The following is a 23,780-nucleotide window of genomic DNA, read 5'->3' as shown; positions in this document are numbered from 1 at the left end:
GAAATGCTCTACCGCTGAGCTATACCCCCTTTAAATTAACTTTTTCCAAAGTAAAAAAAAATCCCAGTAATTTTCTTAAATTCATCTGTAGAAGGTAAATGAACAATGTGTTTGGCTTGTCGTGAACAAGGATAAAAGTACCAAAGATCACATTGGGACATGATAAAGGGAGCACTCGGATTTGAACCGGGGACCTCTTGATCTGCAGTCAAATGCTCTACTACTGAGCTATACCCCCTTTAAAATAACTTTTTCCAAAGTAAATAAAAATCCAAGTAATTTTCTTAAATTCATCTGTATAAGGTAAATGAACAATGTGTTTGGCTTGTCGTGAACAAGGATAAAAGTACCAAAGATCACATTGGAACATGATAAAGGGGGCACTCGGATTTGAACCGGGGACCTCTTGATCTGCAGTCAAATGCTCTACCGCTGAGCTATACCCCCTTTAAATTAACTTTTTCAAAGTAAAAAAAAATCCCAGTAATTTTCTTAAATTCATCTGTAGAAGGTAAATGAACAATGTGTTTGGCTTGTCGTGAACAAGGATAAAAGTACCAAAGATCACATTGGGACATGCTCAAGGGGGCACTCGGATTTGAACCGGGGACCTCTTGATCTGCAGTCAAATGCTCTACTACTGAGCTATACCCCCTTTAAAATAACTTTTTCCAAAGTAAAAAAAAATCCAAGTAATTTTCTTAAATTCATCTGTATAAGGTAAATGAACAATGTGTTTGGCTTGTCGTGAACAAGGATAAAAGTACCAAAGATCACATTGGGACATGATAAAGGGGGCACTCGGATTTGAACCGGGGAACTCTTGATCTGCAGTCAAATGCTCTACCACTGAGCTATACCTACTTTAAAATAACTTTTTCCAAAGTAAAAAAAAATCCAAGTAATTTTCTTAAATTCATCTGTATAAGGTAAAAGAACAATGTGTTTGGCTTGTCGTGAACAAGGATAAAAGTACCAAAGATCACATTGGGACATGATAAAGGAGGCACTCGGATTTGAACCGGGGACCTCTTGATTTGCAGTCAAATGCTCTACCACTGAGCTATACCCCCTTTAAAATAACTTTTTCCAAAGTAAAAAAAAATCCCAGTAATTTTATTAAATTCATCTGTATAAGGTAAATGAACAATGTGTTTGGCTTGTCGTGAACAAGGATAAAAGTACCAAAGATCACATTGGGATATGATAAAGGGGGCACTCGGATTTGAACCGGGGACCTCTTGATCTGCAGTCAAATGCTCTACCACTGAGCTATACCCCCTTTCCATTATCTTTTTCCAGAGTAAAAAAAAAAATCCCAGTAATTTTCTTAAAGTTGTCTGTAGAAGGTAAAAGAACAATGTGCCTGGCTTGTCGTGAACTACGATAACAGTACCAAAGATCACATTCAGATTGCGACATGATAAAGGGGGCACTTCGATTTGAATTGTTGACCTCTTGATCTGCAGTCAAATTCTCTACCACTGAGCTACACCCCCTTTCAGAAAACCTTTTTCAAAGTAAAAAAAATCCCAGGAATTTTCTTAAAGTTGTCTGTAGAAGGTAACAGATCAAATGTTTGGCTTGTTGTGAACTAGGATAGCAGCATCAAGTAACACATTCAGATTGGGACATGATAAAAGGGACCCTTGCATTTCAACCTGAGACATCTCGATCTGCAGATAAATGCTCTACCACTGAGCTATACCCCCTTTCAATTAACTTTTTCCAAAGTAAAAAAAATCCCAGTAATTTTCTTAAAGTTGTCTGTAGAAGGTAAAAGAACAATGTGCCTGGCTCGTCGTGAACTACGATAACAGTACCAAAGATCACATTCAGATTGCGACATGATAAAGGGGGCACTTGGATTTGAATCGTGGACCTCTTGATCTGCAGTCAAATGCTCTACCGCTGAGCATTACCCCCTTTAAATTAACTTTTTCCAAAGTAAAAAAAAATCCCAGTAATTTTCTTAAATTCATCTGTAGAAGGTAAATGAACAATGTGTTTGGCTTGTCGTGAACAAGGATAAAAGTACCAAAGATCACATTGGGACATGATAAAGGGGGCACTCGGATTTGAACCGGGGACCTCTTGATCTGCAGTCAAATGCTCTACTACTGAGCTATACCCCCTTTAAAATAACTTTTTCCAAAGTAAATAAAAATCCAAGTAATTTTCTTAAATTCATCTGTATAAGGTAAATGAACAATGTGTTTGGCTTGTCGTGAACAAGGATAAAAGTACCAAAGATCACATTGGGACATGATAAAGGGGGCACTCGGATTTGAACCGGGGACCTCTTGATCTGCAATTAAATGCTCCACCTCTGAGCTATACCCCCTTTAAAATAACTTTTTCCAAAGTAAAAAAAAAATCCCAGTAATTTTCTTAAATTCATCTGTATAAGGTAAATGAGAAATGTGTTTGGCTTGTCGTGAACAAGGATAAAAGTACCAAAGATCACATTGGGACATAATAAAGGGGGCACTCGGATTTGAACCTCTTGATCTGCAGTCAAATGCTCTACCACTGAGCTATACCCCCTTTAAATTAGCTTTTTTCAAAGTAAAAAAAAATCCCAGTAATTTTCTTAGATTCATCTGTAGAAGGTAAATGAACAAGGTGTTTGGCTTGTCGTGAACAAGGATAAAAGTACCAAAGATCACATTGGGACATGATAAAGGGGGCACTCGGATTTGAACCGGGGACCTCTTGATCTGCAGTCAAATGCTCTACCACTGAGCTACACCCCCTTTAAATTAGCTTTTTCCAAAGTAAAAAAATCCCAGTAATTTTCTTAAATTCGTCTGTAGAAGGTAAAAGAACAATGTGTTTGGTTTGTAGTGAGCTAGGATAACAGTACCAAAGATCACATTGGGACATGATAAAGGGGGCACTCGGATTTGAACCTTGGACCTCTTGATCTGCAGTCAAATGCTCTACCACTGAACTATACCCCCTTTAAATTAGCTTTTTCCAAAGTAAAAAAAATCCCAGTAATTTTCTTAAATTCATCTGTACAAGGTAAATGAACAATGTGTTTGGCTTGTCGTCAACAAGGATAAAAGTACCAAAGATCACATTGGGACATGATAAAGGGGGCACTCGGATTTGAACCGGGGACCTCTTGATCTGCAGTCAAATGCTCTACCTCTGAGCTATACCCCCTTTAAAATAACTTTTTCCAAAGTAAAAAAACAATCCCAGTAATTTTCTTAAATTCATCTGTATAAGGTAAATGAACAATGTGTTTGGCTTGTCGTGAACAAGGATAAAAGTACCAAAGATCACATTGGGACATGATAAAGGGGGCACTCGGATTTGAACCTCTTGATCTGCAGTCAAATGCTCTACCACTGAGCTATACCCCCTTTAAATTAGCTTTTTTCAAAGTAAAAAAAAATCCCAGTAATTTTCTTAGATTCATCTGTAGAAGGTAAATGAACAAGGTGTTTGGCTTGTCGTGAACAAGGATAAAAGTACCAAAGATCACATTGGGACATGATAAAGGGGGCACTCGGATTTGAACCTATTGATCTGCAGTCAAATGCTCTACCACTGAGCTATACCCCCTTTAAATTAGCTTTTTCCAAAGTAACAAAAATCCCAGTAATTTTCTTAAATTCATCTGTAGAAGGTAAATGAACAATGTGTTTGGCTTGTCGTGAACAAGGATAAAAGTACCAAAGATCACATTGGGACATGATAAAGGGGGCACTCGGATTTGAACCGGGGCTATACCCCCTTTAAATTAACTTTTTCCAAAGTAAAAAAAATCCCAGTAATTTTCTTAAAGTTGTCTGTAGAAGGTAAAAAAACAATGTGTTTGGTTTGTAGTGAGCTAGGATAACAGTACCAAAGATCACATTCAGATTGGTACTTGATAAAGGGGGCACTCTGATTTGAACCGGGGACCTCTTGATCTTCAGTCAACTGCTCTACCACTGAGCTATACCCCCTTTAAATTAGCTTTTCCAAAGTAAAAAAAAAATGAACAATGTGTTTGGCTTGTCGTGAACAAGGATAAAAGTACCAAAGATCACATTGGGACATGATAAAGGGGGCACTCGGATTTGAACCAGGGTCCTCTTGATCTGCAGTCAAATGCTCTACCACTGAGCTATACCCCCTTTTAATTAACTTTTTCCAAAGTAAAAAAATCCCAGTAATTTTCTTAAATTCATCTGTAGAAGGTAAAAGAACAATGTGTTTGGTTTGTAGTGAGCTAGGATAACAGTACCAAAGATCACATTCAGATTGGTACTTGATAAAGGGGGCACTCGGATTTGAACCGGGGACCTCTTGATCTGCAGTCAAATGCTCTAACACTGAGCTATACCCCCTTTAAATTAGCTTTTTCCAAAGTAAAAAAAAATCCCAGTAATTTTCTTAAATTCATCTGTACAAGGTAAATGAACAATGTGTTTGGTCTTAGTGTTAGACTTGGATTTGAATCGTAGACTTCTTGATCTGCAGTCAAATTCTCCACCACTGAGCTACACCCCCTTTCAATTAACTTTTTTCCAAAGTAAAAAAAATCCCAGTAATTTTCTTAAAGTTGTCTGTAGAAGGTAAAAGAACAATGTGTTTGGTTTGTAGTGAGCTACGATAACAGTACCAAAGATCACATTCAGATTGGTACTTGATAAAGGGGGCACTCGGATTTGAACCGGGGCTATACCCCCTTTAAATTAACTTTTTCCAAAGTAAAAAAAATCCCAGTAATTTTCTTAAAGTTGTCTGTAAAAGGTAAAAGAACAATGTGCCTGGCTTGTCGTGAACTACGATAACAGTACCAAAGATCACATTCAGATTGCGACATGATAAAGGGGGCACTTGGATTTGAATCGTGGACCTCTTGATCTGCAGTCAAATTCTCTACCACTGAGCTACACCCCCTTTCAGAAAACCTTTTTCAAAGTAAATAAAATCCCAGTAATTTTCTTAAATTCATCAGTAGAAGGTAACAGAACAAATGTTTGGCTTGTTGTGAACTAGGATAGCATCATCAAGTAACACATTCAGATTGGGACATGATAAAGGGGACCCTTCCATTTCAACCTGAGACATCTGGATCTGCAGATAAATGCTCTACCACTGAGCTATACCCCCTTTCAATTAACTTTTTCCAAAGTAAGAAAAATCCCAGTAATTTTCTTAAAGTTGTCTGTAGAAGGTAAAAGAACAATGTGTTTGGTTTGTAGTGAGCTAGGATAACAGTACCAAAGATCACATTGGTACTTGATAAAGGGGGCACTTGGATTTGAACCGGGGGCCTCTTGATCTGCAGTCAAATGCTCTACCATGAGCTATAGCCCCTTTCAATTAACTTTTTCCAAAGTAAAAAAAAATCCCAGTCATTTTCTTAAATGCATCTCTAGCAGGTAAAAGAACAAAGTGTTTGACACTAGCATTATCACGCCAAAGATCATATTCAGATTGGGACATGATAAAGGGGACAATCGGATTTGAACCGGGGATTTGAACCACTGATTTATAACTCCATTCAGAAAACCTTTTTCAAGGTAAAAACTAAATCCCAGTAACTTTCCTAAATTCGTCAGTAGATGGTAAAAGAGCAAATGTTTGGCTTGTTGTGAACAAGGATAGCAGCATCAAGTAACACATTCAGATTGGGACATGATAAAGGGGACCCTTGCATTTCAACCTGAGACATCTCGATCTGCAGATAAATGCTCTACCACTGAGCTATACCCCCTTTCAGAGAACCCTTTTCAAAGTAAAAAAAAAAAATCCCAGTAATTTTCTTAAATTCATCTGTAGAAGGTAAATGAACAAGGTGTTTGGCTTGTCGTGAACAAGGATAAAAGTACCAAAGATCACATTGGTACTTGATAAAGGGGGCACTCGGATTTGAACCGGGGACCTCTTGATCTGCAGTAAAATGCTCTACCACTGAGCTATTCCCCCTTTAAATTAACTTTTTCCAAAGTAAAAAAAAATCCCAGTAATTTTCTTAAATTCATCTGTAGAAGGTAAATGAACAAGGTGTTTGGCTTGTCGTGAACAAGGATAAAAGTACCAAAGATCACACTGGGACATGATAAAGCGGGCACTCGGCTTTGAACCGGGGACCTCATGATCTGCAGTCAAATGCTCTACCACTGAGCTATACCCCATTTAAATTACCTTTTTCCAAAGTTAAAAAAATCCCAGTAATTTTCTTAAAGTTGTCTGTAGAAGGTAAAAGAACAATGTGCTTGGCTTGTCGTGAACTACGATAACAGTACCAAAGATCACATTCAGATTGCGACATGATAAAGGGGGCACTTGGATTTGAATCGTGGACCTCTTGATCTGCAGTCAAATGCTCTACCACTGAGCTACACCCCCTTTCAGAAAACCTTTTTCAAAGTAAATAAAATCCCAGTAATTTTCTTAAATTCATCAGTAGAAGGTAACAGAACAAATGTTTGGCTTGTTGTGAACTAGGATAGCAGCATCAAGTAACACATTCAGATTGGGACATGATAAAGGGGACCCTTGCATTTCAACCTGAGACATCTCGATCTGCAGATAAATGCTCTACCACTGAGCTATACCCCCTTTCAATTAACTTTTTCCAAAGTAAAAAAAATCCCAGTAATTTTCTTAAATTCATCTGTAGAAGGTAAAAGAACAATGTGTATGGTTTGTAGTGAGCTAGGATAACAATACCAAAGATCACATTGGGACATGATAAAGGGGGCACTCGGATTTGAACCGGGGACCTCTTGATCTGCAGTCAAATGCTCTACCACTGAGCTATACCCCCTTTAAATTAGCTTTTTCCAAAGTAAAAAAAAATCCCAGTAATTTTCTTAAATTCATCTGTACAAGGTAAATGAACAATGTGTTTGGTCTTAGTGTTAGACTTGGATTTGAATTGTGGACTTCTTGATCTGCAGTCAAATTCTCCACCACTGAGCTACACCCCCTTTCAGAAAACCTTTTTCAAAGTAAATAAAATCCCAGTAATTTTCTTAAATTCATCAGTAGAAGGTAACAGAACAAATGTTTGGCTTGTTGTGAACTAGGATAGCAGCACCAAGTAACACATTCAGATTGGGACATGATAAAGGGGACCCTTGCATTTCAACCTGAGACATCTCGATCTGCAGATAAATGCTATACCCCCTTTCAATTAACTTTTTCCAAAGTAAAAAAAAATCCCAGTAATTTTCTTAAAGTTGTCTGTAGAAGGTAAAAGAACAATGTGTTTGGTTTGTAGTGAGCTAGGATAACAGTACCAAAGATCACATTCAGATTGGTACTTGATAAAGGGGGCACTCGGATTTGAACCGGGGACCTCTTGATCTGCAGTCAAATTCTCTACCACTGAGCTGCACACCCTTTCAGAAAACCTTTTTCAAAGTAAATAAAATCCCTGTAATTTTCTTAAATTCATCAGTAGAAGGTAACAGAACAAATGTTTGGCTTGTTGTGAACTAGGATAGCAGCATCAAGTAACACATTCAGATTGGGACATGATAAAGGGGACCCTTGCATTTCAACCTGAGACATCTCGATCTGCAGATAAATGCTCTACCACTGAGCTATACCCCCTTTAAACTAGCTTTTTCCAAAGTAAAAAAAAATCCCAGTAATTTTCTTAAATTCATCTGTAGAAGGTAAATGAACAAGGTGTTTGGCTTGTCGTGAACAAGGATAAAAGTACCAAATTTCACATTGGGACATGATAAAGGGGGCACTCGGATTTGAACCAGGGACCTCTTGATCTGCAGTCAAATGCTCTACCACTGAGCTATAACTCCTTTCAGAAAACCTTTTTCAAGGTAAAAAAATCCCAGTAATTTTCTTAAATTCATCTGCAGAAGGTAAAAGAACAATGTGTTTGGTTTGTAGTGAGCTAGGATAACAGTCCCAAAGATCACATTCAGATTGGTACTTGATAAAGGGGGCACTCGGATTTGAATCGTGGACTTCTTGATCTGCAGTCAAATTCTCTACCACTGAGCTACACCCCAGATTGGGACATGATAAAGGGGACCCTTGCATTTCAACCTGAGACATCTCGATCTGCAGATAAATGCTCTACCACTGAGCTATACCCCCTTTCAATTAACTTTTTCCAAAGTAAAAAAAATCCCAGTAATTTTCTTAAAGTTGTCTGTAGAAGGTAAAAGAACAATGTGTTTGGTTTGTAGTGAGCTAGGATAAACCTACCAAAGATCACATTCAGATTGGTACTTGATAAAGGGGGCACTCGGATTTGAACCGGGGCTATACCCCCTTTAAATTAACTTTTTCCAAAGTAAAAAAAATCCTAATAATTTTCTTAAAGTTGTCTGTAGAAGGTAAAAGAACAATGTGCCTGGCTTATCGTGAACTACGATAGCAGTACCAAAGATCACATTCAGATTGCGACATGATAAAGGTGGCACTTGGATTTGAATTGTGGACTTCTTGATCTGCAGTCAAATTCTCTACCACTGAGCTACACCCCCTTTCAGAAAACCTTTTTCAAAGTAAATAAAATCCCAGTAATTTTCTTAAATTCATCAGTAGAAGGTAACAGAACAAATGTTTGGCTTGTTGTGAACTAGGATAGCAGCATCAAGTAACACATTCAGATTGGGACATGATAAAGGGGACCCTTGCATTTCAACCTGAGACATCTCGATCTGCAGATAAATGCTCTACCACTGAGCTACACCCCCTTTCAATTAACTTTTTCCAAAGTAAAAAAAATCCCAGTAATTTTCTTAAAGTTGTCTGTAGAAGGTAAAAGAACAATGTGTTTGGTTTGTAGTGAGCTAGGATAACAGTACCAAAGATCACATTCAGATTGGTACTTGATAAAGGGGGCACTCGGATTTGAACCGGGGCTATACCCCCTTTAAATTAACTTTTTCCAAAGTAAAAAAAAATCCCAGTAATTTTCTTAAAGTTGTCTGTAGAAGGTAAAAGAACAATGTGCTTGGCTTGTCGTGAACTACGATAACAGTACCAAAGATCAGATTGCGACATGATAAAGGGGGCCCTTGGATTTGAATCGTGGACCTCCTGATCTGCAGTCAAATGCTCTACCACTGAGCTACACCCCCTTCCAGAAAACCTTTATCAAAGTAAATAAAATCCCAGTAATTTTCTTAAATTCATCAGTAGAAGGTAACAGTACAAATGTTTGGCTTGTTGTGAACTAGGATAGCAGCATCAAGTAACACATTCAGATTGGGACTTGATAAAGGGGACCCTTGCATTTCAACCTGAGACATCTCGATCTGCAGATAAATGCTCTACCACTGAGCTATACCCCCTTTCAGAGAGCCCTTTTCAAAGTAAAAAAAAATCCCAGTAATTTTCTTAAAGTAGTCTCTAGCAGGTAAAAGAACAAAGTGTTTGACACTAGCATTATCACGCCAAAGATCACATTGGCCCTCATTTATCATTCTTGCGTAGAAACGGGCGTATATGTTGGCGTAAGATTATGCTTACACTCTTCTCACCGCCTGATTTATGAAGCTGTGCGTACCTTTGAAATCCAGGTGTACGCAATACCTGCCCTTGATAAATGCCGCGGCTGAAAACGATCGTCATTAGAATAACACGCCCCTATATATTCTAGTATCCGCATCCCCCGCACCCTCATTTTACGCCATGGACACACGGAAGATGGCAAAGAGGAGACACTTCTCTGGAGATCGAGACCATCACCATCATGAAAAATTATTATTAAATCAAACAACAATATTGTTGATGATAAATTCAAAGTTAATTGTATTTTTTTTCAAAACGCTATAAATCCATCAATTTTTTGTCTAAAAAAACAACAATAAGAGAACATGCAACATATAATCAGGGACTCATACTATAAATTAATATAAATTAAATAAGTGCAACTGCATGAAATAAATAAAAGCCAAACAAAATAAATAGTAAAATAAATTAAATAGTAAAAATAAAATAAATATTTCCAATGTCACGTTCCAATATTGTCCACCACATAAAACAAATAATTTAAAAATAACACACAAATACAGTCCTTAAATACAACAATGTTAAAAATACATTCAAATCATTTAGTAACACATTTAGGCTAATAGTAATTCGTGCCGAACTTGAAAAAAGTAATAACAATATTCAGGCCTACTATTAGGCTACGTGTTGTAGCCATTAACTAAGTGCATTTAGTTTCATATTTGTTAAAAAATAATAATGTTATTTTTTCCCCATCTATGTTGATTATGAAAAGTGAACATAGGCTAAGATAGGATGCGCAATATATCGGGAGACATGCTCAGACATGATTTTGGCCACTTAATTAAGTTTTGTTTTGTAGAAAGCCTTTATTTAAATTGAATTTCGTTTTGTATAAATTGTATCTTAATTTTAATATTTTTTTCATCAACCAATTCCCTGGATTTAATAAATAAGAAGCAAATAGCAGACAATGAGTCATGACATGGAGGCGCGGGCGCGGTCCCTTGCATTGCACGTGAACTGGAGCGCATCTCATCTCAAATTAACCGAAACTCAGTATATGCCTCACAGACATGAGAAATATATCTATAAAGAAAGCTTGAAATGTCTTTAAACGAAACAATTATAAACGAAAATAAATAGGCTACTCTCTCTTTAGGCGCGTTCACTACGGACTACGGAGATGGTGATCATCAATTTCATCTTTGCAGACACAACACTAGTTTATTAATAAAAAAAAAATACAAATTTATTTTTAAAAATGGCGTTTATCGCGTTTTGGAAAAGAGCTACTCATATCTTTTAGTTTGTCAGTGCGTTTTGTGGTGTTAGGAATTGTTTTTCTGCGCATTTCCGCACTAATTCAAAACGTGCGTACATGTACACCACCTCCTGACCTGGCGTAGGATTTGAGCGTGCTGTACGCCAACGTCGATATTGATAAATATCAAAGTCACCGTGGTTTTGGGTGTACGCCAGGTGTACGCTGGAAATTTGGTGTACGCCCTTTTGATAAATGAGGGTCATTCAGATTGGGACATGATAAAGGGGACAATCGGATTTGAACCGGGGATTTGAACCACTGATTTATAACTCCATTCAGAAAACCTTTTTAAAGGTAAAAACTAAAATCCAGTAATTTTCCTAAATTCCTCAGTAGAAGGTAAAAGAGCAAATGTTTGGCTTGTTGTGAACAAGAATAGCAGCATCAAGTAACACATTCAGATTGGGACACGATAAAGGGGACCCTTGCATTTCAACCTGAGACATCTCGATCTGCAGATAAATGCTCTACCACTGAGCTATACCCCCTTTCAGAGAACCCTTTTCAAAGTAAAAAAAATCCCAGTAATTTTCTTAATGTTGTCTGTAGAAGGTAAAAGAACAATGTGCCTGGCTTGTCGTGAACTACGATAACAGTACCAAAGATCACATTCAGTTTGCGACATGATAAAGGGGGCACTTGGATTTGAATCGTGGACTTCTTGATCTGCAGTCAAATTCTCTACCAATGAGCTACACCCCCTTTCTAAAAACCTTTTTCAAAGTAAATAAAATCCCAGTAATTTTCTTAAATTCATCAGTAGAAGGTAACAGAACAAATGTTTGGCTTGTTGTGAACTAGGATAGCAGCATCAAGTAACACATTCAGATTCGGACATGATAAAGGGGACCCTTGCATTTCAACCTGAGACATCTCGATCGGCAGATAAATGCTCTACCGCAGAGCAATACCCCCTTTCAATTAACTTTTTCCAAAGTAAAAAAAATCCCAGTAATTTTCTTAAAGTTGTCTGTAGAAGGTAAAAGAACAATGTGTTTGGTTTGTAGTGAGCTAGGATAACAGTACCAAAGATCACATTCAGATTGCGACATGGTAAAGGGGGCACTTGGATTTGAATCGTGGACCTCTTGATCTGCAGTCAAATTCTCTACCACTGAGCTACACCCTCTTTCAGAAAACCTTTTTCAAAGTAAATAAAATCCCAGTAATTTTCTTAAATTCATCAGTAGAAGGTAACAGAACAAATGTTTGGCTTTTTGTGAACTAGGATAGCAGCATCAAGTAACACATTCAGATTGTGACATGATATGGTAAAGGGGGCACTTGGATTTGAATCGTGGACCTCTTGATCTGCAGTCTAATGCTCAACCACTAAGCTATACCCCCTTTCAATCAACTTTTTCCAAAGTAAAAAAGATACCAGTCATTTTCTTAAATGCATCTGTAGCAGGTAAAAGAACAAAGTGTTTGACACTAGCATTACCACACCAAACATCACATTCAGATTGGGACATGATAAAGGGACAATTCGATTTGAACCGGGGACCTCTTGATCTGCAGTCAAATGATCTACCACTGAGATATATTTCCTTTCAGAAAACCATTTTCAAGGTATAAAAATCCCAGTAATTTTCTTAAATTCGTCAGTAGAAGGTAAAAGAACAATGTGTTTGGCTTGTTGTGAACTAGATAGCAGCACCAAAGATCACATTCAGATTGGGACATGATAAAGATGACACTCGGATTTGAACCGGGGACCTCTTGATCTGCAGTCAAATGCTCTATCACAGACCTATACCCCCTTTCAATTAACTTTTTCCAAAGTAAAAAAAAATCCAGTCATTTTCTTAAAGTCGTCTGTAGAAGGGAAAAGAAAAATGTGCTTGGCTTGTCGTGAACTGAAAACCCTACCAAAGATCACATTCAGATTGGGACATGAGAAAGGGGGCACTCGGATTTGAACCAGGGACCTCTAGAGCTGCAGTCAAATGCAATACCACTGAGGTATACCCCCTTTCAGAAAACCTCGGAAACCTCAGAAAACCTTGGATTCTTAAATTCATCTGTAGTAGGTAAAATAACAATGTGCTTGGCTTGTCGTGAACTAGGATAACAGTACCAAAGATCACAATCAGATTTGGACATGATAATGGGGGCACTCGGATTTGATCCGGGGACCTCTTGATCTGCAGTCAAATTCTCTACCACTGAGCTATACCCCCTATCAACCAACTTTTTCCATAGTAAAAAATAAATTCCAGTAATTTTCTTAAATTCATCTGTAGAAGGTAAACAAACAATGTGTTTGGCTTGTCGTGAACAAGGATAAAAGTACCAAACATCACAATCAGATTGGGACATGATAAAGGGGGCACTCGGATTTGAACCGGGGACCTCTTGATCTGCAGTCAAAAGCTTTTTTTTTTTTTTAATTTTTTTTATTAAGAAATTTCAATCAATAAAATACAATAAAAATAAATACAATAAAAAATACATATTTTCTTCTACATACATCTCTACATCACATATCTTTCATTTACATACACATTTTTTTTTTAAAAACTCCTTCACTTCCGGGCAGCTTCCACATTAAATCTTTTAAAACACAAAAACTTTTGGGGTAAAAACATCATAAAAACATGCACAATATTTTCACCTTTAAAATACAAATAGAGTCTTTCCATATATAATTCAGTTTTCCTTTTAAACACAGTCCAAACATTCAACAGAATTTTTTCCTTTTTAGCCACAGTTCGTCTCTCCCATATTGCACTTTTCATTAATATTACACACAGATTTATAAAACCTTTGTTTTTCACACTTCTTTTCCTAACCAAACATCACAACTCTATTCCATTACATTACATTTGCATCCCACTCCTCAGTCAACTCTTTAATTAAACATTTACATTCCTTCAAAAATTCCTCCAGTTCTTTACAATATAAAAACATATGTAAAATCCACTCTTCCTTTTCTTGGCATACTTTACACAAAGCTTTTTGTTCCATTCCTATTTTATTTAAAACCGCCTCAGTAAAAACCACTTTATGCCTTATAAAATATTCCAAACATCCCAATTTTGCCCCCCCCCCCCTTCCAGTACCCATTGCACCCAGTATCCATTAAGAATTGGTTGTTTAAAAACACCGTCTCTAAAAAAAAACATAAAGCATCTTCACCGTACATGTTTTAAAACCATACAATTTTTCTTTCAAATTCACATACACTTCCTTTCCATTTGTCCCCTCTTCCATACTTTCAATCCTTATTATCCAGTCTTTAGGTATTGCCTTTTTGATTATTTCATATTTATTAATCATCTCTTGTCTGCTAAAATCCTCCTTTGCCTCCTCCATTACGTCCACAATATACTGCACAGGTAAAAATCCAGCTTTAAATTCATATAAAACATCTCTTACTCTTGTGATTCCCAGCTCCCACCATTTCTTAAAAAATATCTCCTTTCCTTGATTTAAAATGCCATTGTTTAAAAATAAAGGCTGATTTAAAATGTTCTGTCTACCTCTTGGATTAAAATGTACATTAGTTAAAAATTTACCCCAGGCGCTCATCAATTCCTTATAAAAATCTGGCAACTCCTCTGTCATCCATTTCTTTGCTCTCATCCACAGTATATTATCTCCAAGTGTAAAATTTCCACATTTACTTAAAAAATATTCCATTGTCTTTTTCCATGCTGTTTTGTTTTCTTCATTCAAGTACTTTTGTATTATTTTTACTCTTAAACTATTCTTTCTTTGTTCGAAATCCATTAAGCCCAAACCTCCCTTCCCCACTTCTCCTATTAATGTGTTGTACGCAATTCTTACTGGCTTCCCTTCACATAAAAGATCTAAAAATCTTTTTTCAGCCTTTTTTCTGCCCACAATGGCATGGATGACACATATAAAACATAACATAATTTAGAAACCATTAAAACATTCAGAATTAAAACCTTCCCTTTCAAAGTTAAAGTTCTCAGTTTCCAAAAGTTCATCCTCCTTTCAATACCCCCTAATAATTCCTCCCACATTGTTTCTCCTACCTTCTTTTCATCTATTCCCATTAAAACCCCTAAAATCTTCATTTCTTTTGTTTCCTTAAGAGCAAAACTATTTGTTAAATCTTCTGCCCCTCCGAATCTAATATACACTGTTTTTTCTGCATTTACTTTTGCTCCTGATCCCTTACATAACACGCATACGATTCTCATTGCTTTTTTAACACTCTCTAGATCCTTTACTATCACTGTCGTATCATCCGCATATTGAAATATTTTGTTTTCTTCTCCCTCGACACCTATTCCATTGATTCCCTCTTCTTGTTTTATGGCCAGGCCTAGTGGTCAGAAACTAACGAATTTAAAAGAGCTTAAAGTGGACATTCTTGCCTTATGGATCTAGTAACTTTAAAACAGTGTTAAAAAGCCATTACATTTAATTTTTGTTATTGCTCCTTTGTATAAAATTCTTATCCATTTAATAAAATTCCCTCCAAAACCAAAACTTTTTAAAATATCAAATAAAAAATCATGTTCTACTCTGTCAAACGCTTTCTCAAAATCCAAACTAATTATGTACCCTTTTTTGTTCTTTTCATGCATGTATCTTATTGTATCTTTTATACTTATTGTTGTGTCTGCTATGTCTCTTCCTTTCACTCTGTACGCTTGGTTGGTTTTAATTATACTCGGCATTACTTCCTTCAATCTGTTGGCTAAACTTTTCGATAAAATCTTTAAGTCGGTATTCAACATCGTTATTGGTCTGTAGTTCTTCAAATCTATCTTCTCTCCTTTTCGTTTGTATATCAATTTCATTAAACCCATTCCCATTCTTTCATTCAGTTCTCCTTTCTTAAAAATATCTTCATATATTTATTTTAAAATGCCAGTTAAAAAATCTTTTAAAACTATATAAAATTCACTCACAAAACCATCTATACCTGGACTTTTCTTTTTGTTTAATTCCCTTATTGCTCTTTTTGTCTCTTCGTCTCTTATCTCTTCATCACACTCTTTTTTGTCTAATTCTCCAACGGTTGTTTTCATTTGTTTCAGTAACTCCAGTTTCTCTTCTTCTTTCACTCCCTATGCACTAAACAAATTCTCATAGTATGCTTTTATTTCCTTTAGTATTTCCTCGTTTGTTTCCACAACCACTCCATTATTTCCTCTAATATCTTTTATCATTTTCGCTTTCCATCTACTTTTTTCTAGATCGAAGAAAAACTTTGTACATTTTTCGCCCTCCACCGTATATTTTGCCTTACTTCTTAGTCTTGCTCCTTCATATTTCTCCTCTTCCATTTCTTTCAATTTACCCTCTAAATCTTTTAATTGTTGTATATCTTTCCCATTCTCATTTAATACTTTTTTCAAATTTTCTCTTAATTCTCTCTCCGTATTTCACTTACTTTTCTGTATTAGCTTGCAGTACTTCATAGTAAATTTTTTAACTAAATATTTTGTATTTTCCCACCATATTCCTTTATCCTCAATATACATTTCGTTCTCCTTTTCAGTTTCAATAATCTCTTTAACATTTAAAATATGATCTTCATTCTTTAAAATCTCTATGTTTAAAGCCCATACTCCCGGTCCTCTTTTAACAGAACTCCAGTCTATTTGCATAAAAATTGTTTTTTGATCGCTTAGACTTGTTTCTTCGTATTTAATACTCCTGATAAAATCCTCAACGTTCCTTGTACATTATATAAAATCAATTCTTGTTTTGCGCATAAAATTCCCCACTAATTGTCCTCTTGAATATTCTCTCGTTTTTTCATTTCTTTCTCTCCATACATCGATCATATTATTTTCTTCCATTATTAGCTTCAACTCTTTTCTTCCTTTGTCACTTTTAAAAACCATTCCCTCACCCATTTCTAATTTGCTAAAAACAGTATTAAAATCACCCATCATTATAACTTCTTTATATTTCTTTAAGAATTCTCTTAAAACACACAAAAAAACTTTATTTTCGTTCTCTTCCGTTGGCGCATGAACATTCACTACAACTACTACTTTCCCCTCAAAATCCATTTCTGCTGACATACATTTCCCTTCTTTATCATTGTATATTGTTTTACATTTTACACCTCTGTTTTCCTTTATTAAAACCGCTACACCTCTGCCCTGCCCCTTCATCCCCATTATTATATAAAATCTCTCTGTTGCATCTTTTTCTTATTTCAGTCATAAATCGATCCCTCCAGTTAGTCTCTTGTAATAAAATTACATCTTCATTCTTGAACATTTCTTTCATTTTCTCAAATTTTCTTACATCTAAAAGTCCTCTGGCATTAAAAGTAACACAACTAAAAGCCATTAAAAGAAAAACAAATAAATACCTAAAAACCATTAATCTTCATCTTCTCCCTCCAGGTCCTTTAGCACTTCAAACCTATTTTCACTTTTATCTAAAACCTTTAAAATAGTAATTTTTCTTGCGTTACAGATATTTGGTTTTACCTTTACTAATCTTTTTCTTAATCGTCCTTTCCCCTCTCGGTATTTGTCCATCATTGTTTCTTCTTCACTTTCAGTCTCACTTTGATCTTTCTTTTCATGTCCATCTTTCTCCAGGTCGTCCAGGTAACTTTTAAAACTGTCCGAAATGTCCATTACTGTCCATTGAGTGTCCTGCTCCATTGTTGGTTCTTTGTCGTTCTCTTGTTCTCTTTCTTCTTCCTCTATCTGCTCCTTCCATTTCTTGTTGTATGCTTTCTTCCTGTTGTCCTTCATCAATTTGCCGCTCCTCCTCGTTGTTTCCTTCATGACCGTCCACCTGATTTTCCCTACCTCCTTCCTCTCTCTCCATCCAACATTCACATTTATTTAACGTTTCTCTGCAATCCGGGCACCTGACAGCATTGCCATGTCCCCTGTCCTCGCATTTGTAGCACTTAAAGTCAGGGCACTCTTTCAGTAGATGTTGTGGGCTTGTGCACAGCCGACAGGTTTTATCCTGGTTACTGTGCAGCACCCTAAAATACTGTGGCCCTTCCGCTGTTTCCAGCTTTGTGCTGTACGGTAGCGACGCCACCTCTTTGGGGAACCTAACCTTTAGGAACCTCACCTCACCTTTTCCGTCCTCTATGTCAATGCCCGGATAACATATTCTTTTTATTTTCGAGATGGGAGTAATTCTCCCTCCTTCCAATTTTCCAAGAATTTCATCATCATCAAGATAGACAGGTGCATGAAGGAAACAACATAGTCTCTGTTTTGCAAATTTTTCACTTCACATTTCACTCCTTTTAATACCAGTCCATCAGTCAGTTAGACACACATTTCTTCTTTTTCCATTGTCAGTTCATATTCCTTTCCTTGTCTTGGTCTTAATGCTAAAATTTCCCCATGCCCACATAATTCCGTTACAGCTTTAATTATATCCTCCGCTCTTACATCAATCACGTTTTCCACATTCACAATCACTGTTGCCTCTTTTAAATATTTCCTTTCGCTGATTTTCTCTCTCACATCTCGGGTTTCTCCGTTTCTCACTCGTGGTCGATTATCCAGTCCATTGTCGTTTGCCTTGCGTTTTTATCCTGCCAGTCAATTGTTGTTTGCCTTGCGTGTTCCTCCTGCCAGTCCATTGTCAATTACCGTGCGTGTTCCTCCAACCAGTCCAGTGTCATTTGCCGTTAATCCGTCCATGCTTGTAAAAAAATAAAAATAACCACCCTCCAGCCAGCAAAATCTGCTGTTAGGTGGTTTGAAAAACAAAATAAAGCGAAAAAAAACTAACTTTAAGTAACAAAAACTCGAAAAAAAAAAAAAACACATAGAAAAACAAAAATGGGGGAGAGCCTTCCTCTCCAACTGCAGCCAACTCACTTCCTGGAATGTACCAACTAGATCAGGCGTGACCAAGGTGATCAGGAAGGGGTCAGATGAGGGGCCTGCTACAAAACCTTCGAGATGGAGGCCTCACATGTTGGGGATCTCGTTCTTTTTTTTTTTTCATGTTAAGTTTGTGGTGTTGTTAGGATATTCCTACAGAGCCTGTGACAGTTTCTCAGCAGAAGAACTGGGATCCAGGGCCAGAGACGTCTGCAAAACACTGCTATAAAAACCTTCGAGATGCAGGCCCCACATGTTGGGGATCTCATTGTTTTTGTTTTCATGGTAAGTTGTGGTGTTGTTAGGATATTCCTACAGAGCCTGTGACAGTTTCTCAGCGGAAGAACTGGGATCCAGGGTCAGATACGTCTACAAAAAACTGGTATAAAAACCTTTGAGATGGAGACCTCACATGTTGGGGATCTCAAATTTTTTGTTTTCATGGCAAGTTGTGGTGTTGTTAGGATATTCCTACAGAGCCTGTGACAGTTTCTCAGCAGAAGAACTGGGATCCAGGGCCAGAGACGTCTGCAAAAAACTGCTATAAAGACGTTCGAGATGCAGAACTCACATGTTGGGGATCTCATTGTTTTTGTTTTCATGGCAAGTTGTGATGTTGTTAGGATATTCCTACTGAGCCTGTGACAGTTTCTCAGCGGAAGAACTGGGATCCGGGGTCAGAGACGTCTGCAAAAAACTGCTATAAAAACCTTCGAGATGGAGGCCTCACATTTTGGGGATCTTGATATTTTTTGTTTTCATGGCAAGTTGTGGTGTTGTTAGGATATTCCTAAAGAGTCTTTGACAGTTTCTCAGTGGAAAAACTGGGATCCAGGTTAAGAGACATCTGCAAAAAACTGCTATAAAAACCTTCGAGATGTAGGCCTCACATATTGGGGATCTCAGTTGCTTTGTTTTCATGGCAAGTTGTGGTGTTTTAAGGATATTCCTACAGCGTCTGTGAAAGTTTGTCAGCGGAAGAACTGGGATCCAGGGTCAGGGGTCAGTGACATCTCCTCTCCTGGAGGAAAATACAAGTATTAGTGGTCTTGCTGCAAAATCTGGTAGAGGCCAACAGCTGGGCTTGAGGGGCAGGCGTCAACAGACCTTCCCTGGTGATCTAGTGGTTAGGATTCTGCGCTCTCACGGCGCGGCCCGGGTTTGAGACCCGGTCAGGGAATGAGCTTTTTCCCACCACCGCCGGTCATGATTGTAAAATGGCGAACTACAAACTCAAGCGCTGACGCCCTTGTCGAGAAGCACGGCCAAGGAAATGTTTATGTGTGAAAAAGACCACCTTCGAGCCGGAGTCGGACCAGCGACCTAAGGATTGCCAACTTGCCACCTACAGTCCCCCCCTCTACCAGCTGAGCTATCAAAGGCACACTGATTGGGGACAGAACCTCAACATATCAGGTCGCTGAAGCTCCGCCACTGGCTAAAACTGCTACTAGCACAGACATACGTGCTGGTTGTTTCGATTAAGTGATGCAAAGGCAACCCGATCTTCCCATACCGGGAGGCGAAACCAGGCCGCCTGGGTGAAAACCAGGAATCCTGACCGCAAGACCAAATGGGATCTTCTTTCCACCTGGAGCAGGCCCTTTTGCTTTTAGTGTGTGACCGCCCCCTGTAAGAACATGGGAATGATCCGAAGGGAATGTTTACTGAATTCAATTTCATCAGGCTCAACAGAGGGACCTCTCATTTTCCTCCGATTCCTGCGATGGCATAATAGACACTATAAACTGGTCGTAAAGCAAGGTCCTTGTGACAGTACACATGCAATGCATTTGAAAAGACGCGTAGTATTTTATGGTAACCGTTATCCTACTGACAAAGCAGCCTATTGTTGGACTGTCAATTTTTAATATTTCTCAACCAATCCAATAATATTAATAACAAAAACTATGGGATAATAAAAGGAAATAATAAAAGGTCTAAGGGCTTACAGCGTAGTAAAAGAGGCAGAACGAGCCAGCCAGAAGCCAAACATAGAATCTTCTACTCCGTATTCAGACGTGTTATCCATTGCGCCACTGGCCCACCTAACTGTTGGTGTTCGACTGGGCAGAGGCCTGTCATGACATCTACATTTTCTCATGCTATTAACAGACCTGGAGCCAACATCAGGAAGAGGTCAGATGAGGGGCCTGCTACAAAAAACCTTTGAGATGGAGGCCTCACATTGGGGGATCTCTTTTTTTTTTTTCATGTTAAGTTGTGGTGTTGTTAGGATATTCCTACAGAGCCTGTGACAGTTTCTCAGCAGAAGAACTGGGATCCAGGTCCAGAGACGTCTGCAAAAAACTGCTATAAAAACCTTCGAGATGGAGGCCTCACATGTTGGGGATCTCAATTTTTTTGTGTTCATGGCAAGTTGTGGTGTTGTTAGGATATTTCTACAGAGTCTGTGACAGTTTGTCAGTGGAAGAACTGGGATCCAGGTTAAGAGACGTCTGCAAAAAACTGCTATAAAAACCTTTGAGATGGAGGCCTCACATGTTGGGGATCTCGGTTGCTTTGTTTTCATGGCAAGTTGTGGTGTTGTTAGGATATTCCTACAGAGTCTGTGACAGTTTGTCAGCGGCAGATCTGGGATCCAGGTTCAGGGGTCAGTGACGTCTCCTCTCCTGGAGGAAAATACAAGTATTAGTGGTCTTGCTGCAAAATCTGGTAGAGGCCAACAACTGGGCTTGAGGGGCAGGTGTAAACAGACCTTCCCTGGTGGTCTAGTGGTTAGGATTCGGCTCTCTTACCGCCGCGGCCCGGGTTCGATTGCCTGTCAGGGAATGAGCTTTTACCCATCCCCGGAGGACGTGATTTTAAAATGCCCAACTACGAACTCAAGCGCTGACGCCCTCGTCAAGAAGCACGGCAAAGGAAATGTTTATGTCTGAAAAAGACCTCCTTCGAGCCAGCGACCTAAGGATTGCCAACTTGCCACCTACACTCCTCCGCTCTACCAGCTGAGCTATCGAAGGCACACTGATTGGGGACAGAACCTCAACATATCAGGTTGCTGAAGCTCCGCCACTGGCTAAAACTGCTACTAGCACAGACATACGTGCTGGTTTTTTCGATTAAGTGATGCAAAGGCAACCCGATCTACCCATGCCGGGAGGCGAAACCGGGCCGCCTCGGTGAAAACCAGGAATCCTGACCGATAGACCATATGGGATCTTCTTTCCACCTGGAGCAGGCACTTTTGCTTTTAGTGTGTGACCGCCCCCTGTACGAACATGGAAATATCCGAAGGGAATGTTTACTGAATTCAATTTCATCAGGCTCAACAGAGGGAGCTCTCATTTTCCTCCGATTCCTGCGATTACATAATAGACACTATAAACTGGTCGTAAAGCAAGGTCCTTGTGACAGTACTCATGCAATGCATTTGAAAAGACGCATAGTATTGTATGGTAACTGTTATCCTACTGACAAAGCAGCCTATTGTTGGACTGTCAATTTTAATATTTTTCAACCAATCCAATAATATTAATAACAAAAACTATGGGATAATAAAAGGAAATAATAAAACGGCTAAGGGCTGATAGCGTAGTAAAAGAGGCAGAACGAGCCAGCCAGGAGTCGAACCTAGAATCTTCTGATTCGTAGTCAGACGTGTTATCCATTGCGTCACTGGCCCACCTAACTGTTGGTGTTCGACTGGGCAGATGGCTGTCATGACATCTACTTTTTCTCACGCTATTAACTGACCTAGAGCCAACATCAGGAAGGGGTCAGATGAGGGGCCTGCTACAAAAACCTTCGAGATGGAGGCCTCATATGTTGGGGATCTAGTTGTTGTTGGAATCTTCCTACAGAGCCTGTGACAGTTTCTTAGTAGAAGAACTGGGATCCAGGGCCAGAGGCGTCTGCAAAAAACTGCTATAAAAACCTTTGAGATGCAGGCTTCACATGTTGAGGATATCATTGTTTTTGTTTTCATGGCAAGTTGTGGTGTTGTTAGGATATTCCTACTGCTATAAAAACCTTCGAGATGGAGGCCTCACATGTTGGGGATCTCGATAATATTTTTTCATGGCAAGTAGTGGTGTTGTTAGGATATTCCTACAGAGTCTGTGACAGTTTGTCAGTGGAAGAACTGGAATCCAGGTTAAGAGACGTCTGCAAAAAACTGCTATAAAAACCCTTTAGAAAAACCTGATTTTAAAATGCCGAACTACGAACTCAAGCGCTGACGCCCTCGTCGAGAAGCACGGCCAAGGAAATGTTTATGTGTGAAAAAGACCTTCTTCGAGCCGGAGTCGAACCAGCGACCTAAGGATTGCCAACTTGCCACCTACAGCCCTCCGCTCTACCAGCTGAGCTATCGAAGGCACACTAATTGGCATTGTTGGGGAGTAACGGAATACATGTGCCGGCGTTACGTATTCAGAATACAAATTATGTAACTGTATTCCGTTACAGTTACAATTTAAATAGTTGGTATTTAGAATACAGTTACATTGTTGAGATCAATGGATTACATGACTATACTTTTCTGTTTCATGAGTTTATTCACTCTCTAAATAAATGAAGGCAACTCCATGCATTTCCCAGAAGCCCCAATATGAAAACGAAAAAATGCGCGGTTTGCGTGATCAGTCACAATGGAGTCGGAAGAGGAGCAGCAGGAGCTAGAGGTAGAGATGGAGACGGGACAACAGAGCCAGGGCAAGAATGCGTTTCTATCTTGGAAATTCAAACAGCATTTCACATTAAAGAAAGAGAAAGGAGAACAAATGTAACTGTTTATAAGTTATTAGTTTTTAATAGTTATTAAATATAAGTTTTTTTTTTATTAGCCAGGGGTAGTCGTCTGCTGTAGTTTTACTGGTCACCTTGCTATTTTATAGTTGTATCAGGTAGGCTACTAGCTACAGGGCTGTAACGATATGCGATATGAAACCGAAATCGCGACACTCAGATCCACGAACCTGTGTCGCGTGTGAGAAGGCAGAATCGCGACACTCACCTTCCAACTCCCAGATTTATCCTTCCTGTCCAGATCCAATGCTAACACATATTTAAATTACTATTAGTATTATTTGAAGTTAACATTAGGCTATAAAATACGTAGACCTACACCACAATACTAGTTGCGGAATAATTATTTAAAATTTAGCAATTGCGTTGGACGTGACATTTGCAGTCAAAACTTGAAGTATAAATTCTCAGAAAATGCATTTAATACG

General features: G+C 38.4%; 1 protein-coding gene and 16 non-coding genes across 17 annotated transcripts in view; 1 reads left to right on the top strand and 16 right to left on the bottom strand.

Moving 5' to 3' along the window:
- Nucleotides 1-23,780, top strand: part of LOC143712218 (uncharacterized) — a 96,466-nt gene that overhangs the window by 56,800 nt on the left and 15,886 nt on the right. The gene's annotated exons all lie outside the window — the stretch shown is intronic.
- On the bottom strand, nucleotides 167-238 carry trnac-gca (transfer RNA cysteine (anticodon GCA)). The gene has a single exon. It is a non-coding gene; the product is annotated as a tRNA-Cys (tRNA).
- Nucleotides 376-447, bottom strand: trnac-gca (transfer RNA cysteine (anticodon GCA)). Its single transcript has one exon. It is a non-coding gene; the product is annotated as a tRNA-Cys (tRNA).
- On the bottom strand, nucleotides 584-655 carry trnac-gca (transfer RNA cysteine (anticodon GCA)). Its single transcript has one exon. It is a non-coding gene; the product is annotated as a tRNA-Cys (tRNA).
- trnac-gca (transfer RNA cysteine (anticodon GCA)) lies at nucleotides 1,002-1,073 on the bottom strand. Its single transcript has one exon. It is a non-coding gene; the product is annotated as a tRNA-Cys (tRNA).
- trnac-gca (transfer RNA cysteine (anticodon GCA)) lies at nucleotides 1,211-1,282 on the bottom strand. Its single transcript has one exon. It is a non-coding gene; the product is annotated as a tRNA-Cys (tRNA).
- trnac-gca (transfer RNA cysteine (anticodon GCA)) lies at nucleotides 2,064-2,135 on the bottom strand. The gene has a single exon. It is a non-coding gene; the product is annotated as a tRNA-Cys (tRNA).
- trnac-gca (transfer RNA cysteine (anticodon GCA)) lies at nucleotides 2,685-2,756 on the bottom strand. The gene has a single exon. It is a non-coding gene; the product is annotated as a tRNA-Cys (tRNA).
- On the bottom strand, nucleotides 2,892-2,963 carry trnac-gca (transfer RNA cysteine (anticodon GCA)). Its single transcript has one exon. It is a non-coding gene; the product is annotated as a tRNA-Cys (tRNA).
- trnac-gca (transfer RNA cysteine (anticodon GCA)) lies at nucleotides 3,100-3,171 on the bottom strand. Its single transcript has one exon. It is a non-coding gene; the product is annotated as a tRNA-Cys (tRNA).
- Nucleotides 4,062-4,133, bottom strand: trnac-gca (transfer RNA cysteine (anticodon GCA)). The gene has a single exon. It is a non-coding gene; the product is annotated as a tRNA-Cys (tRNA).
- trnac-gca (transfer RNA cysteine (anticodon GCA)) lies at nucleotides 4,275-4,346 on the bottom strand. Its single transcript has one exon. It is a non-coding gene; the product is annotated as a tRNA-Cys (tRNA).
- trnac-gca (transfer RNA cysteine (anticodon GCA)) lies at nucleotides 5,863-5,934 on the bottom strand. The gene has a single exon. It is a non-coding gene; the product is annotated as a tRNA-Cys (tRNA).
- Nucleotides 6,707-6,778, bottom strand: trnac-gca (transfer RNA cysteine (anticodon GCA)). The gene has a single exon. It is a non-coding gene; the product is annotated as a tRNA-Cys (tRNA).
- Nucleotides 7,707-7,778, bottom strand: trnac-gca (transfer RNA cysteine (anticodon GCA)). The gene has a single exon. It is a non-coding gene; the product is annotated as a tRNA-Cys (tRNA).
- trnac-gca (transfer RNA cysteine (anticodon GCA)) lies at nucleotides 12,883-12,954 on the bottom strand. Its single transcript has one exon. It is a non-coding gene; the product is annotated as a tRNA-Cys (tRNA).
- Nucleotides 22,836-22,922, bottom strand: trnay-gua (transfer RNA tyrosine (anticodon GUA)). Its single transcript is given in 2 exon segments — nucleotides 22,836-22,871; nucleotides 22,886-22,922. It is a non-coding gene; the product is annotated as a tRNA-Tyr (tRNA).

The sequence above is a fragment of the Siphateles boraxobius genome, unplaced genomic scaffold (assembly GCF_051911475.1).
Source record: "Siphateles boraxobius isolate OS27281-9 unplaced genomic scaffold, OSU_SipBor_1 5, whole genome shotgun sequence".
In the NCBI taxonomy this organism is placed as follows: Eukaryota; Metazoa; Chordata; class Actinopteri; order Cypriniformes; family Leuciscidae; genus Siphateles; species Siphateles boraxobius.
This window is presented reverse-complemented; position numbering and strand designations above follow the sequence as displayed.